General features: G+C 48.1%; 1 protein-coding gene across 1 annotated transcript in view; it reads left to right on the forward strand.

Annotated features, from left to right (window-relative positions):
- The window catches only part of CMIP (c-Maf inducing protein), a 237,096-nt gene that overhangs the window by 56,966 nt on the left and 155,741 nt on the right, over positions 1–24,389 (forward strand). The window lies entirely within an intron of this gene.

The raw sequence follows: 24,389 nt of genomic DNA on the forward strand, positions 1-24,389 counted from the left end.
CCTGGGATGGCATGCAGACTGAGCAGGTGCCAGGATGGGTATCCTCATTGTATCCCGGGGCCTTTTGTGATATGTGCTTCATCAGCTATGCCCGTCGGGCTGGGAAATGCTTAGGAGAACAAGTGTCACAGCCCAGAGTCTGCCTCCCTTGGCCCTGCTGGCCGGTCACTTGCAAAATTGAGCACATGATACATTCGTTCATTCAGAAGTGGAATTTGGATATTTGGAATGCAGAGCCCCAGTTCCTGCTTAGTGTGACGTCCCCCCACTGCCAGGAATTCACTTTTTAATGAGATTCTGGTTCCCTTTCACTTTGCCTCGAGAGGCAGCTTGCATCACCGGAAGGGAGAGAAGATCACTCTTCAGGGAGGAAAGCCAGCACGTCCCACCAAGAGCAGGTCCGTGAGCAGCAGCCTCTGAAGGTGAAGCGTGCTTCCCACATGCAGGCCCTCGCCGTGCATCTCCAGTCCTCATCCTCTCTACAGCAGGCTCCTATTAGCTCCATCCTACAGATGAGCAAGTGCCGCTCAGAGAGGAGTGAGAGGCAGGCCGTGGCCCAGGCAGGACCACCCGGCGTGCATGCCCTTGGCCTGCATGCCTCGCTGCTTCTTTGGTTTAATCCCTGTCATCCAGGCGCAGTGCAGCATGCAGTGTGGAAGGAGCGTGGCGTTGGAGACAGTCACTGTGTTTGAAATAGAGACAGACGCCTCTGCTTCCTGCCTGTGTCACCCCAGCGCCTCTCTGAACTTGAGGTTTTTCAGTACTAAGAATGGGAATGACCTTTCTGATAAGGTAGGCACTCAGGAAGTTGTGGCCTATCTTTCCCTCCTGCCCTGTTTGTTCATCTCCCTCTGGTCATCCTGAGCCGGTCTGGCCAGTGTGGTCCCAACACAGAGCTCTTCCCTTGAGTTGGGGTGGGGACAGCTTTCAGGATGGCTCCAGAATACTGTCTGGGTCACCCAGGGGCATGGTCTGATCTGTGTCTCTTGGGCCCACCTGCCCCAGCTACATCTCCGTGGCTGGGTTTTACCTGGGACCCCGGACCCCAAGACTGCTATCTTCCTGCCTTTCCTAACCAAATGGGCGGGAACAACTGGCCTCCTGGGTGGACTGGAGCGGGAAGTGTGAGTGATAGGTGGCTTCGCCCACCTCTGGGGGATGCGGGCCCTTGTCGGGAACTTCAGGTGTCCTCTCCACTTCTGTCCTGTTCCACAGGGCAGAAGTCCTGCCCTGGGGGAACTGGGCCTCATGGGGTCTGACTGGCAAATGGAACCTGGCTTTCCGATCAGTTTGTGTTACACTTTGAGACGAGGCTTTTCTTGTATCTCTGATGGGGCGATTGTCAGAAACCCTGTTGACTTTGGTTTTGACTTCTCGCTCCTGTGAACACCCTGTCGAGGTATAGATGGTGGTCGTCAGTGTCCTTCCACCATACTGCCTTCTCTTTCGTTTATGGCTCTCAAGTCTGATCAGGGATCAGGAGACATTTGCTTCCCCCAGCTACACAGACCAGGCATCAGGGCCTCCATTTCCCTGGATGAGGACACCAGAGCTCAGTGTGGAAATGCGTCCGTGAAGGACACCTCGTCTCTGGTGTTCTTTCTAAAGATGATGATGATGAGACCAGTAACGACACTGCTGTCGCTGACTAACGTTATGGGCCCGTGGCTGAGCACTTTGCGCGTATGAGTTTATTTCCTCCTTACAGCAGCCCTGTGAGAACACACTGCTGTGATCAGCTCCCAGTAGCAGAGGAATAAACTGAGGTTTAGACATGCAGTCACGCAACTGGCCAGTGACAACGTCAGGATTTAGATCCTGGAGGTGTGATTCTGGAGCTGGCTGTCTTCAAAACTACCCTCCACCACTGCCCTTCTCGGCTGAGGCCTCAGACCAGCCTGAGACTACTGGCTGCTTTTTTAAAAAAATAAATAAATAAAACCCAAACCTTTATTCTGGGAAATTTGAAAACATATACTAACAACACAAAAGAGTAAATGAACCTGTGTACCTTTCACCAGCTTCAACAGTTACCAACCCTTGGCCAATCTTGTCACACACTATCCCCATCCACTACCCTCTCCCCCAACCACTGAATTATCTGGAAGCAAATCTGGCATCCTGTCATTTCATTGGAAATTACTTACATAGGTATCTCTTAAAAAAATAAGGTATCTTGAAAAAAATCAAATATAAATGCTATACTATTCTCATACCTAAGAAATAATAATTCCTTGATATCAGCTGTCCTGTTAATATTCACATTTTCCCAATTGTCTCATACATGACTTTTGTTGATTTGTTCAAATAAGGATCCAAACATAGTCTGTACACTGTTTTTGCTTAATATGTTCTTAAGGGATTTTTTAAAATCTCTTTTTGAATCAGGTCATCTGTCCTGTGGAATTTTCCGTATTCCCAGTTCCTGGTTCTGCTAATTGCTTCCTCACCGTGTCATTGAGCACTTTCCTCTGTGCCCCGTATTCCTTGTACATCCTGTGACTTTGTAGTTAATTCTAGACCTGCGCTGTCCAGTACAACGGCCACCAGCTATAAGCCACTGAGCACTTGAAGTGCAAACTGGTCCAAATTGCAATGTGCCGTAAGCATAAAATACACACCGGATTTTGAAGACTTAGAATGAAAAACCAAGAACATAAAATATCTCACTGATAATTCTTATATTGATTGCATATTGAAACGATAACATGTTGAATATATTGGGTTAAGTAAAATACATCCTTTCTTAAGTGGCACCGTGTACTCCAGGGAGCTCCCGCCGGGGGTCGGGTGTCTGGGTGTGACGCCCGAGCAGGTTCAGCGGCGCTTCCTGACCCATCCATCAGTTTTTCTGCTCATGTTTTAGTTGTCATCCACCGCCATTGCTCAGGTCCATTATTTCATCAGGGACGCAAAGTGAAAATATTTTACGTTTACCTTCCATCTTCATTTCTTAGATGGGATTGTTCTAAAAAGGGCTTCACTTCATCAACTACTTGGCTCTGATGGTCAGTCTATACAGGAAAGGCCGGGGAAAAAGCTTCATTCTTTCCCCTTTTACCAAATTTTAGACTAACGAGCTGATTTTATATGATTTTCCAAAGGTTTATTTTTTATGTTTTTACTCTGTATGAATTCATGGATTTAAATTTACAGTTGATGAGTTCGAATCCGATGCACTCACTCTTCTTTTTTCTGTTCTGATCATCCCATCTTTGGCAAGGCTTTTACTCTGATTTTGGTTCCTGACCTAAACCTTTGTGACTCTCTTAAGTCCTTTCCTCTTTAGCGTGGGAAGACTCCCCTTCTTCTAGATGGAGTCTTCTTAGAGTGGGGCCTGCCTGCATTCATCGCTGCTCACCAGGCCCAGGATGTAGGGGCTTCCTGCCAAGGGCTATTCATAGGTGCCACCTTTCTCTCTGGCCTCATTGCCAAGGTCCCAGCCACAGGCTGGAGTGGAGGAGCCAGGCCAGCACTGCTGGCCCGGGCCCCACGCATAGTAGGTGTTCCGGAAATGGCTGTCGGGTGAATGAAGGGACCGAAAGCTGATCTCTCACACCACCTGGCTGGACTGGGTTCCTTTCCATCCTGGGAATCTCTGGGGAGGCCAGCTCACAAATAGAGCTGGCCTTTGATTCTCTGCAGTGTCAGGACACCTCTCCAGAGTGAAATGCATGCAGAGTGGGCATTTCATCTCCAGGGTCACGCTGAGGGTGCTGTCAGGGGAGCGAGTGCCCGTCATCCTGGCCTGGCTGGGTGCAGGCTTGCAGGGCGCAGGCAGGGGGATGAGGGTAGGATCTGGACACTTCCCAGAATTGGAGCCATCACCATTTCCATGGGGTGTAGACATAGCTTGAGCCGGCCCCTGACTCAGTAGCTCCTGACTCAGTAGCGCGACTCTTTCTGGGTGTGAATTTTTAAAATTCCAGCTCTGAGAACCTCCGGCTTGCTTTTCCCTCCACAGTCTTGGAGCCCTTGCCCTGTTGTCTTTGCTCCAACAATATTTGCTTTGCTCCCCTGAGTCCTGGCTGCACACTCTTATCTGCATGGCCCAGTGCAATCATGGACTAAAGGATGGCTTTGTGATTTGGCCCCAAAAAGGACCATGGGGCTTCTGTTCTGGTTGCTGTTGCTAGTTTAAAAAACAACACACACAAAAAAAACGCTGCTGCCAGCTTTGTTGATGTCCAGAGAATCTTCGTCCCCAAAATAATGTGTTTGTTTGTGGAGAATGACTTCATGTATTTACTCTATAAGAGCCTAGAATCCGGTGACATGCCTGGTCTATTTGAGGGGTGGATTTGTGTCTGGATCTGTTGCAAGGAGGGCAGGTGTTGCAGCCCCTGCAGTTAGGGGGTGGGGCAGGCAGAAGAGAGTGACCAAGAAAGCTTCCCCTTTGGGGGGGGCATGTGACCACCCCCAGAGGATCAGGGTGAGAGAAGTTTCCAGAAATGGCATGAGGAAGGGGCAGGGACAGCTCAACTCAGCCTGAAGAACAAGGTTGACCCTGGGAGTCAGGAATGTGGTTCTGGAATGATACCTCCTAGGTTCCAACCCACATGAGTTGGCCTGTCTGTGACGTTGGACAAATGGCTTGATCTCACTGAGCCTCCCTTTCTTCATTCACAAAGTGGGGATATTGTAGGGATTAAATGGGAAAGCTCACACAGAGCCTTTAGCATAGTTCCTGGTACCTAGTGGGCATGCCGTTCTGGAGACACTAGTGTAGTGGTTAATTGTGTGGGCTCTGGAGCCAGAGTGCCTGGAAATGAGTTCTGGCTCCACCACTTATGAACTGCCTGTGTGTCCATGGGTTAGTTTCCATACTTCTCTGTGCCTCACTCTCCTCATCGGTAAAATGGGCATAATAATATTTCCTACTTTACACGGTTGTGAAGATTAAGTGACTTAATAGATAGGAAATCCTTAGGATAATGCCTGGCATGTATAGGTGCTGGGTCAGTGCTAGGCGTTACCACTCTAGTCTTAATATAAATGCCAGTCAGATAAGGCTACTGTGGACCCAGAGTGGGACCCTTTGTCCCAGTGATAGATATGCAATGAACTGCTCACCAGAGCCTCATCATTTGAGGACCAGGCACAATCTGCTAAATCTCCCAGCAGCCATGGAGGCAGGTCAGAGCCTTCCCATTCCCAGAGCTGGAGCCCAAGGCTACCCACAACTGGTTCCTGGCAGAGCTGTGTAGCCCCAAAGCCCTCAACCTTTTTTCCTTTGCCTTCTCCCAACTGAACCGAAGCTTGACTCTAGCAGAGAAAAATGTACTGGCCCCCAGGCTTTCTTCTGTGCCAGGATGTGCCAAAGAACCTGACCAGGATTTCAGGATTGACTAGGCAGGTGAAGCTGAATCTGCTCACCTGTGCTTGGAGGCCTCAAAGTGAGTCGCCCTTGGCTTCCTGCTCCTTGGCCTTGAACCTTTGGGGTCCCTCCTGCTTTAAAATGTGGGAATCAGTCTCGATTGGGTGGTGCTGATGCTGACACGTATGGAATCACGAGGGGCTGGGCACATCCCGTCCTGGCTTTGAGGGCCGGCAGGCCGGCACCACTTGGCTGCTGTTGCAGAGCACACACTATCGATTTACTATTGAGTGCTCGGGAGTGCAAGGCCAGGGTCGGGCATAATGAGAGGCGTATTTCATCAGGCTGAGAGCAGCCTGGATGGCTATCAGGAAATCAATTGTAGGCCTGGGGTGGGGTTGGGGGTGCTCTGAAGCCATCCTGGCTCTATTCTTTTCGCAAATGGGTCTCCTGCACCAGGTGCTATTCCAGGTACTGGAGGTTTGCTCTGCTGTGTTGGGCCTGTTCCTGGGTCCATTCCTTGCCTGCCCCTCCTCTGCTCCACTGAGTGTAGGGGGAAGAGGGGTGACCCCTTCAGGCTGCGTGTCCCAGTTGCCCCAGTTGTTGGGTTCAGACAGTGGGAGGAGCCGGTGGCAGGTTGGAGGATTTCTCTCCCTCTGTCTATGTCCGGAAGTCTCTCTGACAGCAGCTGCCGCTCTCCCATGGCTCCAGCCCCCACTGGACGGCCCTCTGGTTCTGTCCCCAGCCCCTGGGGTTCAGGACCTTTACCCTCTCCCTCAGGTCTAGGGGTAGTGGCAGTTTCCTTCTGGTGCTGACCTTTTGTTGCGTTATTGTCCCTATTTTGCACTCATTTCCCTGCGTTAAAGTGCCTCTGTTCAAACACTGAAGGTGGTTCTGTCTTCTGGTGAGACCCGTACTAATGCAGTCCCAGCTTCAGTGTGATTTCCAGTCTCGTCGGTTGACCTCAGGTCTAGGCCATAAGTTCTCCATGCACAGAGACCCCTTCTCTCCAACCACCCCCATCTTGGCCCCTTTCTCGTTCTTGGTTCCCGTGGGCACTTGCTGAAGTACAAATTGAATCCCACTCTTCTCTGCTTTGAGCCTGCTTCCTCTCTTCCCAGTAGGGTCTTGGTCATACAGATGGCTTTCTCTCTCTGAAGTACCACACTCTGGCTCACTGCTTGCCTTTTGCAGTCATGTGCTCCCACTGGGCTTGGAATCTCTCCCCAGTGCCCTTCCCTGGACATTGTAATGTCTGTCCCTTTCTCTCAGGACCCAGTCAGGTGTCCCCCCCTAGAGGAAGCCAACCCTGCCTCCCCAGCCAGGGTGTTTCGTGGCCAGCCACCCTGCCCTCACTCTTGGCTTTTGGCTCTCCGGGGGCAGGGATTGAGTCTGTCTGCACTGCTGATTCCAGGGCACTGGATACCAAAGCCCCTAGGTGAGCGTCCTAAAGAGATTCTCCCTCATGTGCCTAGATGCATGCGCAGGGGTGCGTAAGGGAGCAGAGGGAACGGCTAGAGACAGCATCCAAGTTCATCAGTGAAGGACCAGTCAGTATATTTTAGTACAGTTATTGTGTGGAATATGATGCAGCAGTAACAAAGAGTTAGGTAAATCTAAAATGCATTGCTGTGGAAAGATGGCCAAGACATGTTATTGTTCGAGACCCATTATTACACAAAAAGGATAAAACAAAAGGATTTTTTTTTTTTGCATGTACATAAATGCCTAGAAACATGACTCCAAGGAAACATCCCAAAGTAGCAAAAGGAATTTTGGAATAGCAAGTGGGATTGAGTCCAGGCGAAGGGGATTCTTTCGTTTTGCTCTTTCTGTGTCTGTATTGTTTGAATTTTTGTGACAGGCTGTATTCATGTATTAGCTGTGTAATTGCAAAATAAATAATGGGCTATTAAGGGAATGAAAACCCCAACATTTAAGCCAGTGTATCCTAGGAATCTCTCTTCAGAACACCAGGGAGGCTGGAAACGGTTTTCTCCAGAAGAAACTCAGAGCATTGATGACTGTTTTGGGAATATGTCGGAAACTATCTCATCCTTTGGGAATGACATTTTTGGAGTTAGATATTCTCTGGAGGTTTGGAAGCTACAGCCATGGCACCAAGCTGGCAGTGGCCTAAAATATCTATTTTCAACATTGACCTCCTGCCACAACAATGGGAACCTTTTATAGTTCTTGGATTTTCTAGGAAAATGGACACCAGTGGATTTGTGGAATTCCTTTGCAGGCAAAGTAAATGAAAGGAGTCCCTTTGAATGACCCCTACCCACCATGGGGGGGGGGGGAGAGAGAGAGAGAGAGAGAGAGAGAGAGAGAGAGAGAGAGAGAGAGAGAGAGAGAGAGAGATGAGTGTGCAGGAGAAAGCGGGTAATGCAACTATTTGAAGATTCGCTGTTCTTTGGAAGGCTTGAGTCAATGGGATGCTATTTCCGTGAATCACCTTTGAAACCCCCATGGCTAAAGCCTATGGATTATCTCATCCCTCCATTTCCTATTTGGCTCTCAGTTTGGTCAAAGATAGCTAAGCACATAAAATGTGTCATGATTTTGAAAGCAGGACCTGCCATCTGCTAAGGGGTCAGCTCACCTGGCCCACTGACTGTCCTCTTGGCTTGTTGATACCGTGGAGTTGGGAAGTGGAGAGAGGTGTAAGGGTCGTGAATAAAAACAACGGCCTTCTCACGTCCCATGGAATACAGGAAACCCAGATCTGTCTGGGAAAGGAGGAGGGGACAGGCACCGGAGAGGTCCCTCTCTTTGGAGGGACTAGGCTGGGCTGTATCCTCCCACTTGACAAGAGGTCCAGACTAGCCGTGGATGAGGGAAGTAGTATATTCTGAGCACCGCCTGTGTACAGGCGTGGTGCTGGGCTCTTGGCTCACATGACTGCTTTTATCTCTCAACCAGCCCTGTGCAGTAGGCGTTAGCGTCCTACCCTACATACTACCCAGCTGGGCTGAAACCGATTAAGTAACTGTCTACCTGCTTCCTGTGTTCTGTGTCTGTTGGTATTGATTACAAAATATAAAACACAACCTCTGTGATTGCTGTTCTCCACGACACCAAACCTGCTTGTGTTGGAGAGCAGAGCCTGGGCCCCACAGAGCGTGCTAGCCCCCTGGCCCCTTCGAATCTCATATAGCGCAGGAAGTGGTTTCTCAGGTCTGTTTTCCACTCAGTCACACCCTCTTTGGGCTTCTCAGCCCCCCGGGAAGTCAGGGAAAGGGCATTGTATGCAAAGGACTTTGACTTTGAAACTCACAGACCTGGCTCCAGTCCTGTGTCTCCTACTTCTTGTCTCTGTGACCTTGGGCAGTCCTTTAACCTCTCTGAGCCTGTTTCCTCATCAATAAAGTGGATTTGCTATAATATAAGGCTCAGACATTAGGATAAACCAGATGAGGTCTCCAGCATTTGACCACTGCAAAGTGGCAATTTCATGTGGCTCCAGCAAATCTGTACTCCATGGAGATGCCTTCCTGAGGTGCTGGGACTGCTGGACTCCTGTCTCCTCCCCTTAAGTCCTCAGTGTCGAGGGCTCTGTCCTAGACTCTGGTGAATAGGAAGTGAGTTCTGGCATCACTGCCCGGGGATGAAGAGGGAGCATTGAAATCGTACCTTCCTGGAAGGTCCCGTCAGCACTGAAGCGGGCAGTTAACTGAAGCTGTCACATGCCGGATGTGTGGCGGTGGCTGCAGGGCGCGGCTGTGGTGCTGACGCAGGTACCCCTGTGTGGTCAAGCAGGGTTGTTTCAAACAGTGTCATGGGTGACAGGCACAGCCTGGATGGGTGGGAGGCCTTGGGAGGCTGTGCTGGGTGGCCTGGGTCTAATGTTTGTCTTTCAGCTCCCCATGTAGTTGAGAAGCAGTGTAGTGGGTGGTCCAGAGCCCAGGCTCTGGAGTCCAGCTGGCTGTGTTTGAACCCTAGATCTGCCTCTTGCCTGCTGACCAGAATTTCGTAGTGCCTGAGAGTAAGAGATTCAGATAGCCCTGCCCAGTGTGCTGTGTGACCTTGGTCAGGCCACTTAACTTCTCTGAGCTCAGTCCTCTGTAAAATGTGGATAGAAAGTGGGGGATTAGATTTATGGGCAGGTCAGTGAGGATGAAATCAGATGCTACTTCTGGAAAGTCTTCACTCCGTGCCGGCCTGCTGCTGTAGGGGCAGCCATAGTGAGCTTGTGGTTTGACTGGAGCCCATGGTGTCACCTCCTGCCCTCTCCATTTGAGCAGTGGCCATGTGTTGAAAGAAGTACCCAGTGGGCTCTTATCTGATGTGTTTTGCCCTGGAGATTTTTGCAGCTCAGAAACAGGAATGTACTTTAAAAGGATTTAATTTTGCGGTAAATTAATTCTTGAGCAGGAGGAGGGTTTTTAAAAAAAGAAAGAAAAAAAACCGAATTGCTTTGGAAGGCTTCTCTTTGTCACTTTCCGTTCCCTGTGACTATGGGCCACAAGACCCTGTTAGCCCTGAAGCGTTGCAGCAAGCCTTCTTGAGTGGCCTCTGCATCGTTGCTTACTGAGCTGAGGGTATTGCGCGGTTGCCATGGTAGCAGCAGGATGTGGTTCCTATGGTGATGGTCCGCAGCAGCAGGAAGACAGCAGAGGTTTTAGTTATCTGGTGGCTCTGCATTCGCCGCCCCCCTGAACAGCACAACACGAGCTGCCCCCACCGCTGCTCTGCTCTGTGAAATGGTGACTGCTGAGGTCGCTGCCTCCCCGAAATGCCACTGCTCCTTCTTGGAAGTGCTGGGCTGGCTGTATAGGGGCAGTTCTGCTTCCAGAAGATGAAGGGCCTGAATGTCTTCAGGGGCACCTCAGCTGGGGAGGGGGCTTTATGTGCACTCCGAATCCAGCAGGCGGGTCTGTGGGGAGCTTCTCCAAAAAGCCCTCCTGCTGGCTCCCTGGAGTGAATTTCTTTTTTCTCTCCATGGCCACCTCTATTTGCAGGCAGATGCGGGATGGTGGACTAACGATGGGAGCCAAATGGTTTTAAAAACTCCTTTTATACCTTGCATCCAGGTTTCAAAATGGTCACAGTTTGGAGGAGTTACTGTTCTTCACTTGGGAATTGGTTGAGATCAGGGAAAGAACAAAAGTATACTGAATAATTCTTTTCCATTTTGACATCCATAATCTTACAGATCGAATTTTTCCATAGACAGGGAGCGTATGATACAGTGAAATGTAGTGTACAGAATGTTATTTCTTTTTTATCTAGAAACGAAGGAGGGAAAGTGTGTAAGCAGGATTCAAGGGGCCCTGTTACAATTTAAGAATAAATCTGAAATTTAGGAGCTAAGTGGGGTTGGACGTGGGGGCTGCTGGCTGGTTTCAGAGCCCTCATAAACCCTACATTTACACTTGATAAGGCTGCCCATGAGAAAGGAAATGTCAAGTGTCTTTGTCTCTGGCTGAAATCCTATCAACCTAGTGTGGCAACACGATTCACTCATGCTGGTCAGGCGCTCCGATTGGTGGTCAGTGACGTCACTGTGTTTCCTGGAGTGTGACTGGTAGATCAGACCCTGCTGTCAGAGCCATATGCCAGGTGACAATACCTGGATTGAAACAGGAGGCTGAAGAGTCCTCTCGACACTTAGTGCCAGTGCCTCCAGTGCAGGACACGCAGGGCTCCTCAGGTGCCTGTCCTGGGGGAGGCAGCTCAGTGGTAGGGCCCCGGGCAGAGCAGACCATTTCTTTTGTGCCTGAAGCACTAGAGGTGAGAGGAGTGCCTTCTGGCAGAGCCCTGGGGCACCTGGCCTCTTAATTCCTGTGGAGAGGAATGCACTTTGAACACTACCTGCTCTGAGAGACTTTTCCGTTTTGAATTTTGAGAATAAAACTACATAAATGAATGCACACTTTAGGAGACATACGTGATCAGCAGGATTCGTGCTTGATCACGTACAGATGTCAAGATGACTTTCAGGTTAGCCAATAAACAAACAGAAAGCAGCGAAGACTCACACCAGAACCCACATTCCTACCAGCCAGAAGTGACCAGTGTTAATATTTTGTCCTCTTGGCTCTGTCTTTGTAAGTAAAAGGAATAAAACATTATTGGAGAAGTTACAATGACCTTGACAGTTACCGCAGGTTCTCCATTGACCTTCAGGTACCCCCTCTGATAAATTTGGTGTGGGTCTTGAAATTAGATTTTAAATACTTTTATACACACATAACCGTGAACACTGTGTAGATTTTAACTACTTTTATAGACCTATAACCATAAACACTGTGTAGCATGGCTTGGTGTATGCTTCTGAAATGAGCTTACAACTTGGCTTTTCCGCTCTTCATTGTATCCTCCTGTGTTTGACATCTGCCTCTGTTGTCGTGCAGATTTCTTTCATTTCTATTTACTGCTGCAGAGTAACTCTGTGTTTGCCCTCTTGTTCCATCAGGGTGGTGGCCGCAGCTGGGGGACAGATTCACCCTGTCTTATAGACGGGGAACTGGCTTCAAGACGGGCTTTGTCACCACTCTACCCTTCCCCCATTTTGATTGAACTCCAAAGGTAGGGTGTCCCCCATGGCACCTCAAGCCTGCCTGGGCTCTGGCCAACTAGCTAACTGGTCCAGTCTGTTGATTCCAGGTTCCCGAGACACCCAGCCTAGCCGTGTTTGCCTAATTTAGGTCACTGCCAACCATCCCTCCCCCTAAAGGGCCCTGTGGCTTAGACCGCTGCCTGAAAAGGAAACTCGATGACGTGCTTTTGTTTGAAGACTGCTGTGCCCATTTCCCGGACCACCCTCAGCTCCTGTGTGGAGCCCCTGAGAAGAGGATTGTAAAAGCAGCTTTGGGAACGCCCTGAGTTGTCTCCTGAGCTGGGACACATCAGGTAACCCTCAGCGTTCACTCAGACACAGCTTCCGCAAGCCCAGAGCTTAGATACAAGGCTGACCTCATCTCTCGGCTCTCGCCCAGCGCTGGGGCCTCTGGAACCAAGCGTGAGCTCCGTGTACACTGGCAGAAACTTGCCACTACTGGTTCCTGAGTCATCGGTGTTCTCCCAGGTGTGTGTGTGTACCTGTGACTGGGTGGGTGTATACCATGGGGTAGATTTAGTTTTCTGTCCCGTTAATTGTGGCCCCCTCAGGCCCCACTCTGGCAGTGGCTCCTTGGTGTCACTGACCTGTGACCTGAAGGGTTATCACAATATCACATAGACACCTGAAAAACCAGGCCCTCTAAATGCCACTATCCAGTTTGGGGATCAGACAGAACTTGATTCTTTCAGTTGCTCAGCAGTATTTATTGAGCCTCCCGCTCAGCCCACTCTGGGGATTACGTGGCAAATGAAACAGAGACCGTGTCTGTCGTGCTGGAGCCTGCAGCCTAGTGGGAGAGCGGCAGTAAACAGGCAGATCACACAGCTGTCGTCGGAGCTCCTCCATCAGCCTGGCTGCCAGGCCCAGCCGGGTGACCTGGGTCCGTCCACTGAATCATCTGTAAGCACAGTCACAATACTACTGACCTTACAGGCTTATCAGGAAGTCTTGGCAAGACAATTGCTCTTCACCGTGCTGGGAAGGCATCAGTGCCCAGGCCGCAACAGTGCACCTGTGACCGCAGCCCTCATTTACAGAGATGAAAATTGAGACCAGAGAAGTGAAGTGACCTGCCCATGGTGACATAGCAACTCTCAAGCCCAGCTCTGTGTGGCAGCCCAGCTCAGCTCAGAGCCACAGGCAACTCTGCCCTTGGCCACAAGGGAGTCTAGTCTGTTCTTCTTGCCGGACAGCGCCCCTATGTTCTGCAGGGAGTGGTTCTATTTATGTACTTATTTTTATCGTGGTCAAATACACTTGACAAAGTTTACCATCGTAACCATTTTCAAGTGCACAGTTTGGTGGCATTAAGTACATTCACACTGTTGTGCAACCACCACCACCATCATCTCTAGAACTTTTCCATCTTCCCAAACCGAAATGCTGGCCTTATTAAACACTGACTCCCCATTTCTCCATTACCCACCATCCTACTTTCTGTCTCTGTGAATCTGACTGAGCACCTTGTGTACGTGGAATCGTACAGTATTTGGCTTTTTGTGACTGGCTTATTTCACTTCATGTAATATCCTCAAGATTCATTCATGTTGTAGCACGTGTCAGAATTTCCTTTCTTTCTGAGGCTGAATAATACTCCAGTGTGTGTGCGCGCATGTGTGCCTGTGTGTGTGTGTGTGTACGTACGTGTACGTACGTACATTCATCATTGATGGGCATTTGGGGTGTTCCGTCTTTTGGCTATTGTGCATAGTGCTGCTGTGAACATTCGTGGACTAGTAGCCGAACCCCGGTTTTCAACTTTCAGTGCGTTTGGGTATACACCTCAGTGCAGGGAGCATGTTATCATCAGGAAGAAAATAAAGGGAATCAAAAGAAAGCTCCTAACTTCCAGGACTTCTCATCCTCGGGTCCACGGAACTCAGGGGATGTTTGAATGTGGGAAAAAAGGAATCTTTGTGGTCACGGACGTGTAACTGCTATGTAGCGTTTCCTCCCTGATGGCTGTACGCAGAGCTGCAGTGGTGTTAGCCCTGCCTGGGAGTCGCTCCGCCGTGGACATCACAGGTGTGTTCATATCCCATTCCCGTCGTAGCTCTCTCGGAGTATCGTTTCATTTGTCACTACAGAGTTAGGGAAGTTGTCAGACCTACATCTAGATACTGCTATTTAATGCAGTAAAGAAGCCATCTTTTTGTTCTAGCACGAATTGTAAGAAATATTTCCGTATGATCAGTTTCCTTTGCGATCCTGTGAAGTTGTTTTATACATTTGAAAAGATGCCTCTGAGAAGGGGTCCCGATTCTTCACCAGACAGCCAAGGGCTCCAAGGCACAACAAAGGATAGGAAAACCCCGTCCTCTGTCTGCGCCCCGTGAGTACATGACGGCTCACTGGTCTCCTCGGGGTGCCTCTGCAGGGCCCAGTACAGGAACCAGACCCCATAGCTGGTCTTCATTGTCACTTCCAGGCAGCTCCGAGGAGAGGACCAGTTTCTTCTCAGGGATGGTTGAGGGTCCTGGGCGTTTGCTGTTTTGCAGCCTCTCCCCACCCCCAAAGGTAAGAAGAGAAATCTCACTTCTTAATTACCAGAAACCTCTGTTTCTGGGATGGCTTTGGACATGTTTTGAGCCCTTCTGGGCCCCCAGGAGTGAGCACCTGGGGGCGAGACCTTTGCAGTTTCGCGGCTGGTTTCACTAAAGGAGGGCACATGTAGGGTGACATTGCAGCTCAGACAACAAACACGTGGCCCAATGCGTCTGAACCCAAAGAGGAATGTGTTTCCTGGGTTTTCATCCACTTCAGAAAATCTCCACTTTCTAGCTCATCTGCCCAAAGTGGGATGGGGAAGGGGGAACAAGGTGACGTGGGAGTGGCAAAGAGCCGTGGTGGGAGAGGCCAGCCTGGGCTGTTGAGAAAGTTGGCTTCATAGCTAGCATGTCAAAATAATCATTCATCGTCATCAACAATAATAATCATACTACTTGATGGCCTGCTAAAGAATGGATAGATAGCTGAAAAAGCAAGAATAGTAAAATGGTCTTTGCAAATTCTAGATGAGTGTATGGGACTCATTGTAAGATCATTTCAACTTTCTTTTTATTGACACATTACTTATTTCCAAAGGTACACAACCGAAATGAACACATCCATGAATTGTCACATATCATGTGCCTGTGGCCCAGGCCATCAATTAGAACCTTGGATCGCATCCTCAGAAACCATCCTTAGGCCCTTTTAATAACCACCCTCTTGCTTCTCCCCAAAGGTAACTTTTCTGACTATTATATGTCTATAAGTCTAGTTTTTCCTGGGTTTCAGCTTTATAGAAAGCAAATAATAAGGTGTGTATTCTTTCCTGTCTGGTTTCTTTGGCCCAATATTACATTGGTGAGATTTGTCCATATTTTGTATACAGCTGAAGGTTATTCATTTTTGTTGCTAGATAATATTTCTGTTTTTTTTTTTTTAGAGGTGCAGCTTGAATATTCTTGTTCCTTGAAGCCTTTAATTTTTTTTTTTTTTAAGATTTTTATTGGGGAAGGGGAATAGGACTTTATTGGAGAACAGTGTATACTTCCAGGACTTTTTTTCCAAGTCAAGTTGTTGTCCTTTCAGTCTTAGTTGTGGAGGGCGCAGCTCAGCTCCAGGTCCAGTTGCTGTTTTCTAGTTGCAGGGGGCGCAGCCCATCATCCCTGGAGGGACTCGAGGAATCGAACTGGCAACCTTGTGGTTGAGAGCTCACTGGCCCATGTGGGAATCGAACTGGCAGCCTTTGGAGTTAGGAGCATGGAGCTCTAACCGCCTGAGCCACCGGGCCGGCCCCTAGATAATATTTTTATTGAGAGTATCCCATTGTACTGATGTACCATTCTAGGTTTCTAGGAATAATTCTTGCCTGCACCTCTTGGGGACTATGTCCCCGAAATGCTATTGGCTTATAGTTAGGAGGGAGTTGGTAGTGACAGGGCATGCATAGATTCAGCTTTTGTAGATAATCCCAAACACTTCTCCAAAGTGGTTGTACCTGCTTTCACTGCCGGGAACAATATATGAGATTTTTGGTTGCTTCACATTCATGCCCGTATTTGTTATTGTCAGTCTTTTAAAATTTTAGCCATTTTGGTGGGTGTATATCAGTATTCAACTTTTCTTTATGTTTGAAAATTCTCATAAAATTTTGGCAAAAATATCACACTCATAACAACTTTATAGAAAATTCCTGATATTTTTAAGGAAAATGGTTGAAATTGGCACTCGCCTGGTCTTGGAGTAAAGACACACACATGTCTTCACTGTGGGCAGCCCCAAGGCCGGGCTGACGTCCGTGACCCTGTGGCTCCCCCTCTGGCATGGGCACCATGCTGCCAAGTCCTGGATAATGTTTTAAACGTCGGCTGCAGGCAGAGGCTGGGGCCCCGGGTGAGTTTGGAGTACCTTGAAGCTGCGCTTATGCGCTGAGTTGTCGTGCCACAGAGGTGGGGCTCAGAGCTGGCTTCTGGCCTGGAGGAAGTCCTGACACCTCCTGCTGCTTCCTAGAGAGGCTGCTTTTGAGTCAGCATGGGAAATGAAAATCGTTCATTGACGTTTTGCTAGTTCTGGTTGACTGTCTACCTGTTCCTGCCGTCCTCCTGGTCACAGCTAGGCCCTCACTAGGGCCTCCCTGTCTGCCTTAGCACAGAGGATGCCCACGTCGTGAGCTGCTTCCTTAGGCTGGCCACTCCTTCGCTGAGTTCTCCCAATGTAGATTGTGGCTCTAATTCATGCCGTTTTCCTCCCTCTCCCTCCCTTCCTTCACTCAACAAATATTTATAGAACATGTGCTTTTATGCCAGGTATTCACCCATCTTCCCTCCTTTTCTCCCTCTCTCCCTCTCCTTTCCTCTGTCTGTTGGCCCATCCATCTCTCCATCCATCCATGCATCCACCCAGCACTTACTGACCACTCGTTGTAAGTTAGGCATTGGGCTAGACTTGATGAATGGACTGTAGCCCTTGCCTTTGAGGTCCTCCTAATACCCCCTATTGGAGAAGACAAATGAGTAAGTAGATAGTCATAATATAGTGTGACACTTATGGTGGGATAAGTGAGGGGGTGGTGGTGGTGGTGGTGGTCGGGGTGCGGGAAAGAGGTGTCGAGGCCAGGCTAGGAGGATCAGGAAAAGTTCCCGGAGGTCATGATGTTGAAGCTGTGTCTTAGGGGTGTCTAGGGACAGCCGAGTGAGGGAGGGTAATGGGGTGGGGTGGCAGCTGGTTTCCCTGATGGAAGGAGACAAAGAGGTGAGCGGTGCTTGGGACACTCAGGGAACCTCAAGTCACCAAGTGTAGATGGGTAGAATGTAGGGTCAGGTGGGAGACAGGGCTCTGGAGCGATCAGCAGAGCAGATTATGTATGTGGGGCCTGGGACTCTTCTAAGAAGTGTGAACTGTGAAGCTATGGGACACTGGGGTGGCTCTTTTATGGGGTATGGTGGACAGACTAATGGCCCCCTAAGGATGCCGTGTCCTGATCCCCAGAACCTGTGCATGTGTGACCTGACACCGCAGGAGGGTGTCAGATACGGTTGAGTTAGGTATGTTGAGATGGGCAAGTGATCCTGGGTTACCCAGGCAGGCGCCGTGTAGTTACAGGGGTCTCTGTGAGAAAAAGGGGCAGTCAAGAGACAGTCAGGTAAGATAAGAGGACGGAAGCAGACGCGGGAGTGATGCTGTTGCCCGCTTCGAAGACAGAGGACGGGACCTAAGACAGGGAACACAGGTGGCATGTAGAAGCTGGAAAAGACACTGGAACAGACTCTTCTAGAGATTCCAGAAGGAATGCGGCCCTGCTGATACTTGATTTTAGCCCATTGAGACCCAGTTTGTACCTCTGACGCCCAGAACTGTTAGAGAATAAATTTGTGAGATTTTAAGCCACTAAGTTGTGGGCACTTGTTACAGAAACCATAGGAAACTGAAACACTGGCTAAGTGTACAGTCATCTGAAAACCTTTGTGCCAGGGTCTGGTTTAAGGGTGGGGGAGGGTGGGACTTTTTGGCCAGGAACGGTAAGACCATCACCATTACCTGAAAACCCTCTTAGAGAGTTTGTCTTCCAATCAGTCAGCTACGAGTGGTTTTCTTGGTAGAGATTATTGTTAAAATTAAGGCCAGGGGAAAAGGAACCTCATTTACGGTCAAGGAAACTTACCGATCCTGATCTATTACCTCACGCGTTATGACGTTTGAACCTTTTTACTAGGGGATTCTGATAATACATCATCCCAGGCAAATACGATGTGATAGGGCCCCACTTTGGGGGGAAAAATCTCAGAAAAAGTGGTGGATCCCTCCGGGACCTTGATGGATTTCCCGTTACTCATTCCTCTCGTCTCTGGAGTGGGAAGGTGGGGTGTTTAGTGAGTATCACTGTAACCTGTACTTTTCTGAAGTCAAACAGATTTCTTCTGGTGGGAGTATTCATCATTTATAGGATCGGTGCAGCCCGTCTGACTCAGCACCTCAACCCAGCACCCTCTGCAGCTGACACTCCTGACAATTCACTTGAATCTCCTCCCTCCTGCTCACAAAAGCCTGCTTCGTTGTTCAGCTCCCTTCCCTCCTTCGAAGCAGAGCGGAGCCTCTCCCGCCCCCCTCCCACGCCGCTTCCTTAGCTGGGCGCCTGTGTGACTGCTGCTTCTAAGACTTGTGTGTCACTGGGAAATGGAAATATCACTGAGTGATGGAACCGTGCGCCTCCTGCAGACACTACCCACAGCGGCCTCCTAAGTGGCATTGGGTGTAGGCACTGTGCTTTCCCTTGCATGCATTATCTTATTTGATCATGGCCACCCTTGCATTAAAAACATTTTCCCCCTAACATCCCAGGGTTAAGAAGGCTAAGCCTAGCACCCAGCGCGTTGATCTAGTCATTGCCCACTTCTTTTCTACGGCTGACACTAGGACATTGGCCACCGGCTAACAGTGTTAGCTTGTTCTGATATTGTCTGGGATGGTCACTGCTATGGGTTGAATTGTGGCCGCCCTCCCCAAAAGGTACATTCAGGTCCTAACCTGCAATACCTGCGAATGGTACTTTGTTTAGAAATAGGGTCTTGGCCAATGTAATCAAGCCCAGGTCCGCTGTCCGACCTTTGCTTGGAGAACTGGATTTATTGAGTTCAAGAATCATTCCAAGTTGCTGTTCGCTTTCAAGAGGTCAAACCATGTTCCCTGGCTTTTCCCAGACTAGCTGATTCAAACCAAGCCACAGCCAGGAAAGGAAAAAAAAAAAAGATTATTGACTAAGAAACATTCATTTCTGTTGCAAATGACTAGTTGGGGCTAGTTGTTGATTATCTCACCTCTGTTGCCATTTGTATTTAGAAATGGCTCATAAATTTGCTTACGTGGGTCTGGTTTGTCCTCTAAAATGAAATGATTACAGTGCAAATAGTTCTAAAACCATGTTGTGATTTGATAGCTTCCATTTTATGGAGCTCCGACTGTCAGGCACTGAGTTGGGTGCTTTATTTAATTTTCTGTCGTTTTCACAATAAACTGGTAGACTCTATTTTGCAGATGAGGAAACTGAAGCTGAGGCCAGCTAAGGAAGTGAGGTGCCCAGGGTCACACAGCTCATATGCGTGCAAGCTAGCTTTCAAACTGCAGTCTTTGGACTCCAGATTCTAGTCTTCCCTGCTTGTCTGCATGCTAACTGCAAACAACTTCACAGTTAGATGGTGGAGAAAAGCGAGTATGGAGTGTTCATGTTTAGGTATGTATTTGGTAGAAGAGAGAGAGAGAGAACTTGTGCGCGTGCATGCACACTTATGCAGCAGGCCTATGCTTATATGCAACTGTCTTTGAGAATGTTGACCATCACTCGTTTTGAAAATTTTTCCCAAACAGTCTCTCCCCTCAGGCCAATAAGTTGAGCCCAAGAGATAAATCCTGGGGCTTATTCTCAGTCTCTGCAAGTACCTTTATGTCGCCGATAGCTCTTTGCTTCCCCAGGGGCTGGGGCTGGCTGTCCTCAGTTCTGTCCTATGGGCTTCAGGAGGCTCCCTCTGCTTGTTCCATAACTGAGTCCGGAGAAGCTTCCTGGGAGCCAAGGGAAGCTGTAGATGTAGTTGTGAGACTCCATGCCTTGCAGTGGGTTCGTGGGACCCAGGCCTTTTCTCCACCAGCCCCCAAAGGAGGGTATAGGTGTGTCATCTAGTGTCGGTCTCTGTGTCCTTTTCCTATAGTGCGTTCAATGCCTGGCCGGTCTTTCAGTGCTTCACCATGTGACCTTGGGCAACCACCTCACGTCCCAGGCCAGCTGCAAAGGCAGTATGGCCCAGTGGGAGCTTCCTTCATCGCTTACAAATGGTGTGACCTGGGCCCCCTCCTTGGATACTCCCTGCACTGCAGCTGGAGGCCTTTTCCCTGATTGGTCTCTCTGCCAGGGGTATCTCTGCCCAAATATCCACCCCGCCCATTCCCTCACTTCTTTTTGATCTTGATTCAGAAGTTATGTAATCAGCTTTCCCTGGCTGTCCCATCTGAAATGTTGACAGACAGTCCCTCCCCCAATATTTTATTTCTTGTTCCCTGCCTTTTTGTTCTTAGCAGTTACCATACTTTAACAGACTATGTATTTCTTTTTCCTTTTTTTAAAAAAGAGATTTTTATTAAAAATATAGCTAATATATAAGGGTGATCAAACAATAAAGCAATACGGTGAATGTTTAAATAAAATTATTACAGTAAAAGACACATTGCCATTAATCCCCCTCAAAATACCGCCCCCCGCCCCCCGGCTTTGAACACACTTATCCCATCTTTCTTGTCACTTTCTGAAGCAGTTCTGGAAGTCCTCTTTCGTGAGTATCTTTCATTGTGCTGTTGTGACTGCCTCGATGTCCTGAAGCAATTTAAAACGTTTATCTTTCATGGTCATTTTGACTTTGGGGAAGAGCCAGAGGTTGCACGGAGCAGGGGCTAAGTCAGTGTAGGGCAGAGGGAAGTGCTAGTCTGAAAGAGGCTGCAGGTAGACCCCCTCCTGTTCCCTTCTCTGTCCATCAACCTTGAGCATCCTCTGGGCAGCCAGAGGGCCTCAGATGGGGAAGATTCTGGAGACCAGTGATTTCTTTTTCCTGCCGTCTGATTCGGGGCAGGTGAGGAGAGGGGCCCGTGAGAGCCCTGCTCACAGCTCTGCTGCCACCCCTGTGTCTCCACCCGGCTGGAGCTGGGGCGCTTGTCTCTGTCGGGGTTCCTGCATCCAGGCACGTCCCAGGCAGCCTGTGGTCAGGTTGCGTGTCATAGCCAGGACTTTCAGGAATGTACCCTTTTGACCACACAAGCAAGGCCATACATGCCCAATTGTAGTGAACTCTGACCTCTTTAAAGGAGTGCAAACCTCGCCTGGGTCCCTCAGTAAGAACTTCTTACCCTAAATCCCATTCACTCCCCTCACTTTTTCGGTTCAGTAGCTCTTTGCATTTCTTTTGCACGTCATTTAGAGTGTGTGTTTTATTTTTAATTGGGGTATGTGCCCTTTTAGAAACCTAGTTTGTAAGGGTTTTATTTTTAATATAGAAAAACTTATTAGTCCTTTTCCAAATCATATGTGTAGGGATTGTTACCCCTTCCTACTTCCTTTTTTTCTCCAGCCTCTTAATTTTGTGTGGGGTATATATTGATATATAGAAGTTTTATATTTTTCTGTGGTCAGATCTGAGTGTCTTAATTAGTAGCTTCTTAATGTAATGTCTTAGTGGTGTAAAAAGTGCTTCCAAATTCCAAGATTGAGCAAACATTCACCATTGCTTTTTTGTTTTTTAAACATATAGCTGTAAAATTAATCTGGAATTAATTTTTGGTATAAGGTGCGAGGTGGGGCACAATGCTATTCTTTCCCTCCAAATAGTTAACTGACTGTGTAGTATTCACTTTAAATGCTTCTTTTTTCCACTGCTTTAAAATATCACTATTACCATATACTAAAAATTTTCAAATATGTGCTAAAGAAGTCTCTGTTAGGCTTTCTGTTAGTTATTGCTGACTTACTGTTCTTGATCCATCACTGTGCTGGTTTAATTATTCTATATTCATAGTGATTTAAAGGCCCTTCATTTTAAAGATGAAGGAAGTGAGGCACAGAAAGATCAAGTAACTTACCCAAAGTTACACAGCTAGATGGGGTCTCCAAATTTCATATGCATATCATTTGCAGCATGTTTGACCTTCTCATAGTACCATGCCTGACAAATAAAAGCCATTAATCTATTAATTATAAAATAATCATTTCTATCGATCTTATTGCCTTCCTGTAAGGTACGTCCTCACTGCATTCATATATCCTTGAATTTTCAGGATATTCCCAGTGGCAGATAGTCATCTCTGTTGCCCATCCACCTAATAAATTATTAATAGCCTCAAACTCTAAAAGAGCTGATAAACTATCACAGTAATAAGAAGTTATATACTTGAACATTTCCATGAGCTACCAGGACTCTTGGTCAATTCATGTGTCCTGGGCTTTTGAGAAAAATGTCCACCCTGACATCAAGGTAAGTGCATTTTGGATCTCCTCCCAGAGAGTTGTGCCACCCAAGGGCCTAGAGAACGTCATGACAAGGGACGTCGTGTCTGCAGTGTCCTGTAGTGTGCACTTCTGAGTCAACGTAATCCTGTCTGCAGGGACCCAGCACACCTCCCACCCCAAGGTCTGCAAGGCAGCCATGAATAGCCAATGTAAAGATCAATTTCCCTGTAAAATCTTTGCAATTAGATAAGTGTTAGTGATTTTAAAATTACACGAAGAAAGTCCTGGTTGCCATGAAAGCTAAAAAGTTGGTTCCTTGAACACATTTGGAGGGTGTAACCAAAGGCACCTAGACGGGCTCCCCATCCTTCCTGCTGATTCGGAAGTCGCCATCTCATGCCACGCATCTGGGAAGAGGCGCATCCCTTCTGCCTGCCTGAAATCTTGAATGCAGGGAGGTAAACCCAGGCGGTGTCCTTATTAATTGTCAGGTTGAAACCATCTCCCGTCATGCTCTGTAGGAAGCGGTGCTTGATAGTTCCTTAGCTTGGAAATAGGTGCTCTTGATTTGGAATTACGTCAGGAGGGAGCTTTCAGCTGAAGAGAGAGGTGTGCAGTCTGAGAGGTGGTCAGTCACATGTGTGATCTTTGGACTTCTTGTAGCCTCTGCTTAGACCCGACTTGGGGAGAGCAAGAATACCTCTCTGCCCCCCTTCCCCAGGATCCGACATTTGTGCTGGAGGATTAGGGCTAATGGCAGGAAACAGAGAAAAACCAGAGAGAGAGAGCAAGTATTTGTGCATGGCAGATGTGTTTCGTTGGGGTGGGAGTGCTTTGACCACTGTGTTGAGAACGATTCTGTGGCTGGATTGGAGCTCCGCAGGAAAGAGGGCTGAAATCTCCTCCCCTGAGGAGAGCAATGTCTCACATACAGGAATCTATAGGAGACACAAGAGGTAGTAATCTCCAGACACAACTGCGGGCTGAGAAGACCACACAGGGGTGGAGGGAGACCATGAAGCCTAGATACAGGTATTCATTTTCCTTTACTTTTATGGTTAAGAAATATGAATGCAAAATAGTCACAGTGTAGAAAATAGAAAAAGAAAATCATCAGGCGTTCTGCTCTCCAGAACAATAATAAATCCTGTTCTTCGTGGCTCTTTTTCCAGTCTTTATCTAAATCCCTCTACTTTTTAACATATTTGTCCAAATACATAAGCCTTTTTTATCCAGTTTTCTTTTTGAACGGCTTTTGCTGTTTATTCATTTTTCCATGCCTTGAGGCAAGATGTTAAAAAAAATATAAGCCCAAGGGCACACCTTGATGCCTTCCTTAGCAGTCAGTAACTCTGGGCGTTATAAATTCATCTCCAAGATTATAATATTCCCATGTAGTTTATTTTATTTTTCCATCGAGGTACAATAATGTAAAATTTATCATCTTAACTAATCATTTTTAAGTGTATAGTTCAGTAGTGTTAAGTATAGTCATTGTTATGTAGCCTGTCTCCAGAACTTTATAGTTCGTTTGAAACGAAGTCCTGGAGCCAATCCCGTGATGGGCACCTAGTTCATGACCTTTACGTGAGGCAGATAGAATTTAGGGCAGGAGGCCAAGGGAGAAACAGTAGGAGCAGAGACCTTAGCAGTAGGCATGATTGCCTGTCCTCTATGTCCCATTTTACAGATGATGAAACTGAGGCACAAATTGTCATTGCTTTTTGGGGGGTAAATGTTATTGAAATGTAACACACATCCAGAAATGTGCATAGATACTATATAGCTCAGTGAATTTTTGCCAACTAAACACACTCGTCTAACCAGCACCCACATCAAGAAACAGAATGTAATGAGCAGTCTTCCTCGCACCTAACTCATGCTCCCCGCCCCAGGGCTAACTGCTCTCCTGACTGCTGTTCCCATCCAGTCGTCTTGCCTGTCTCGCAGCATCACAGAGGTACAGTCTCAGCGTGTACGATTGTGTCCGGTGCCTTTTGCAGATTTGTTTGTGTGATTCTGCACGGAACTTG

This window comes from Rhinolophus hipposideros (assembly GCF_964194185.1).
Source record: "Rhinolophus hipposideros genome assembly, chromosome: 21".
Classification (NCBI taxonomy): domain Eukaryota; kingdom Metazoa; phylum Chordata; class Mammalia; order Chiroptera; family Rhinolophidae; genus Rhinolophus; species Rhinolophus hipposideros.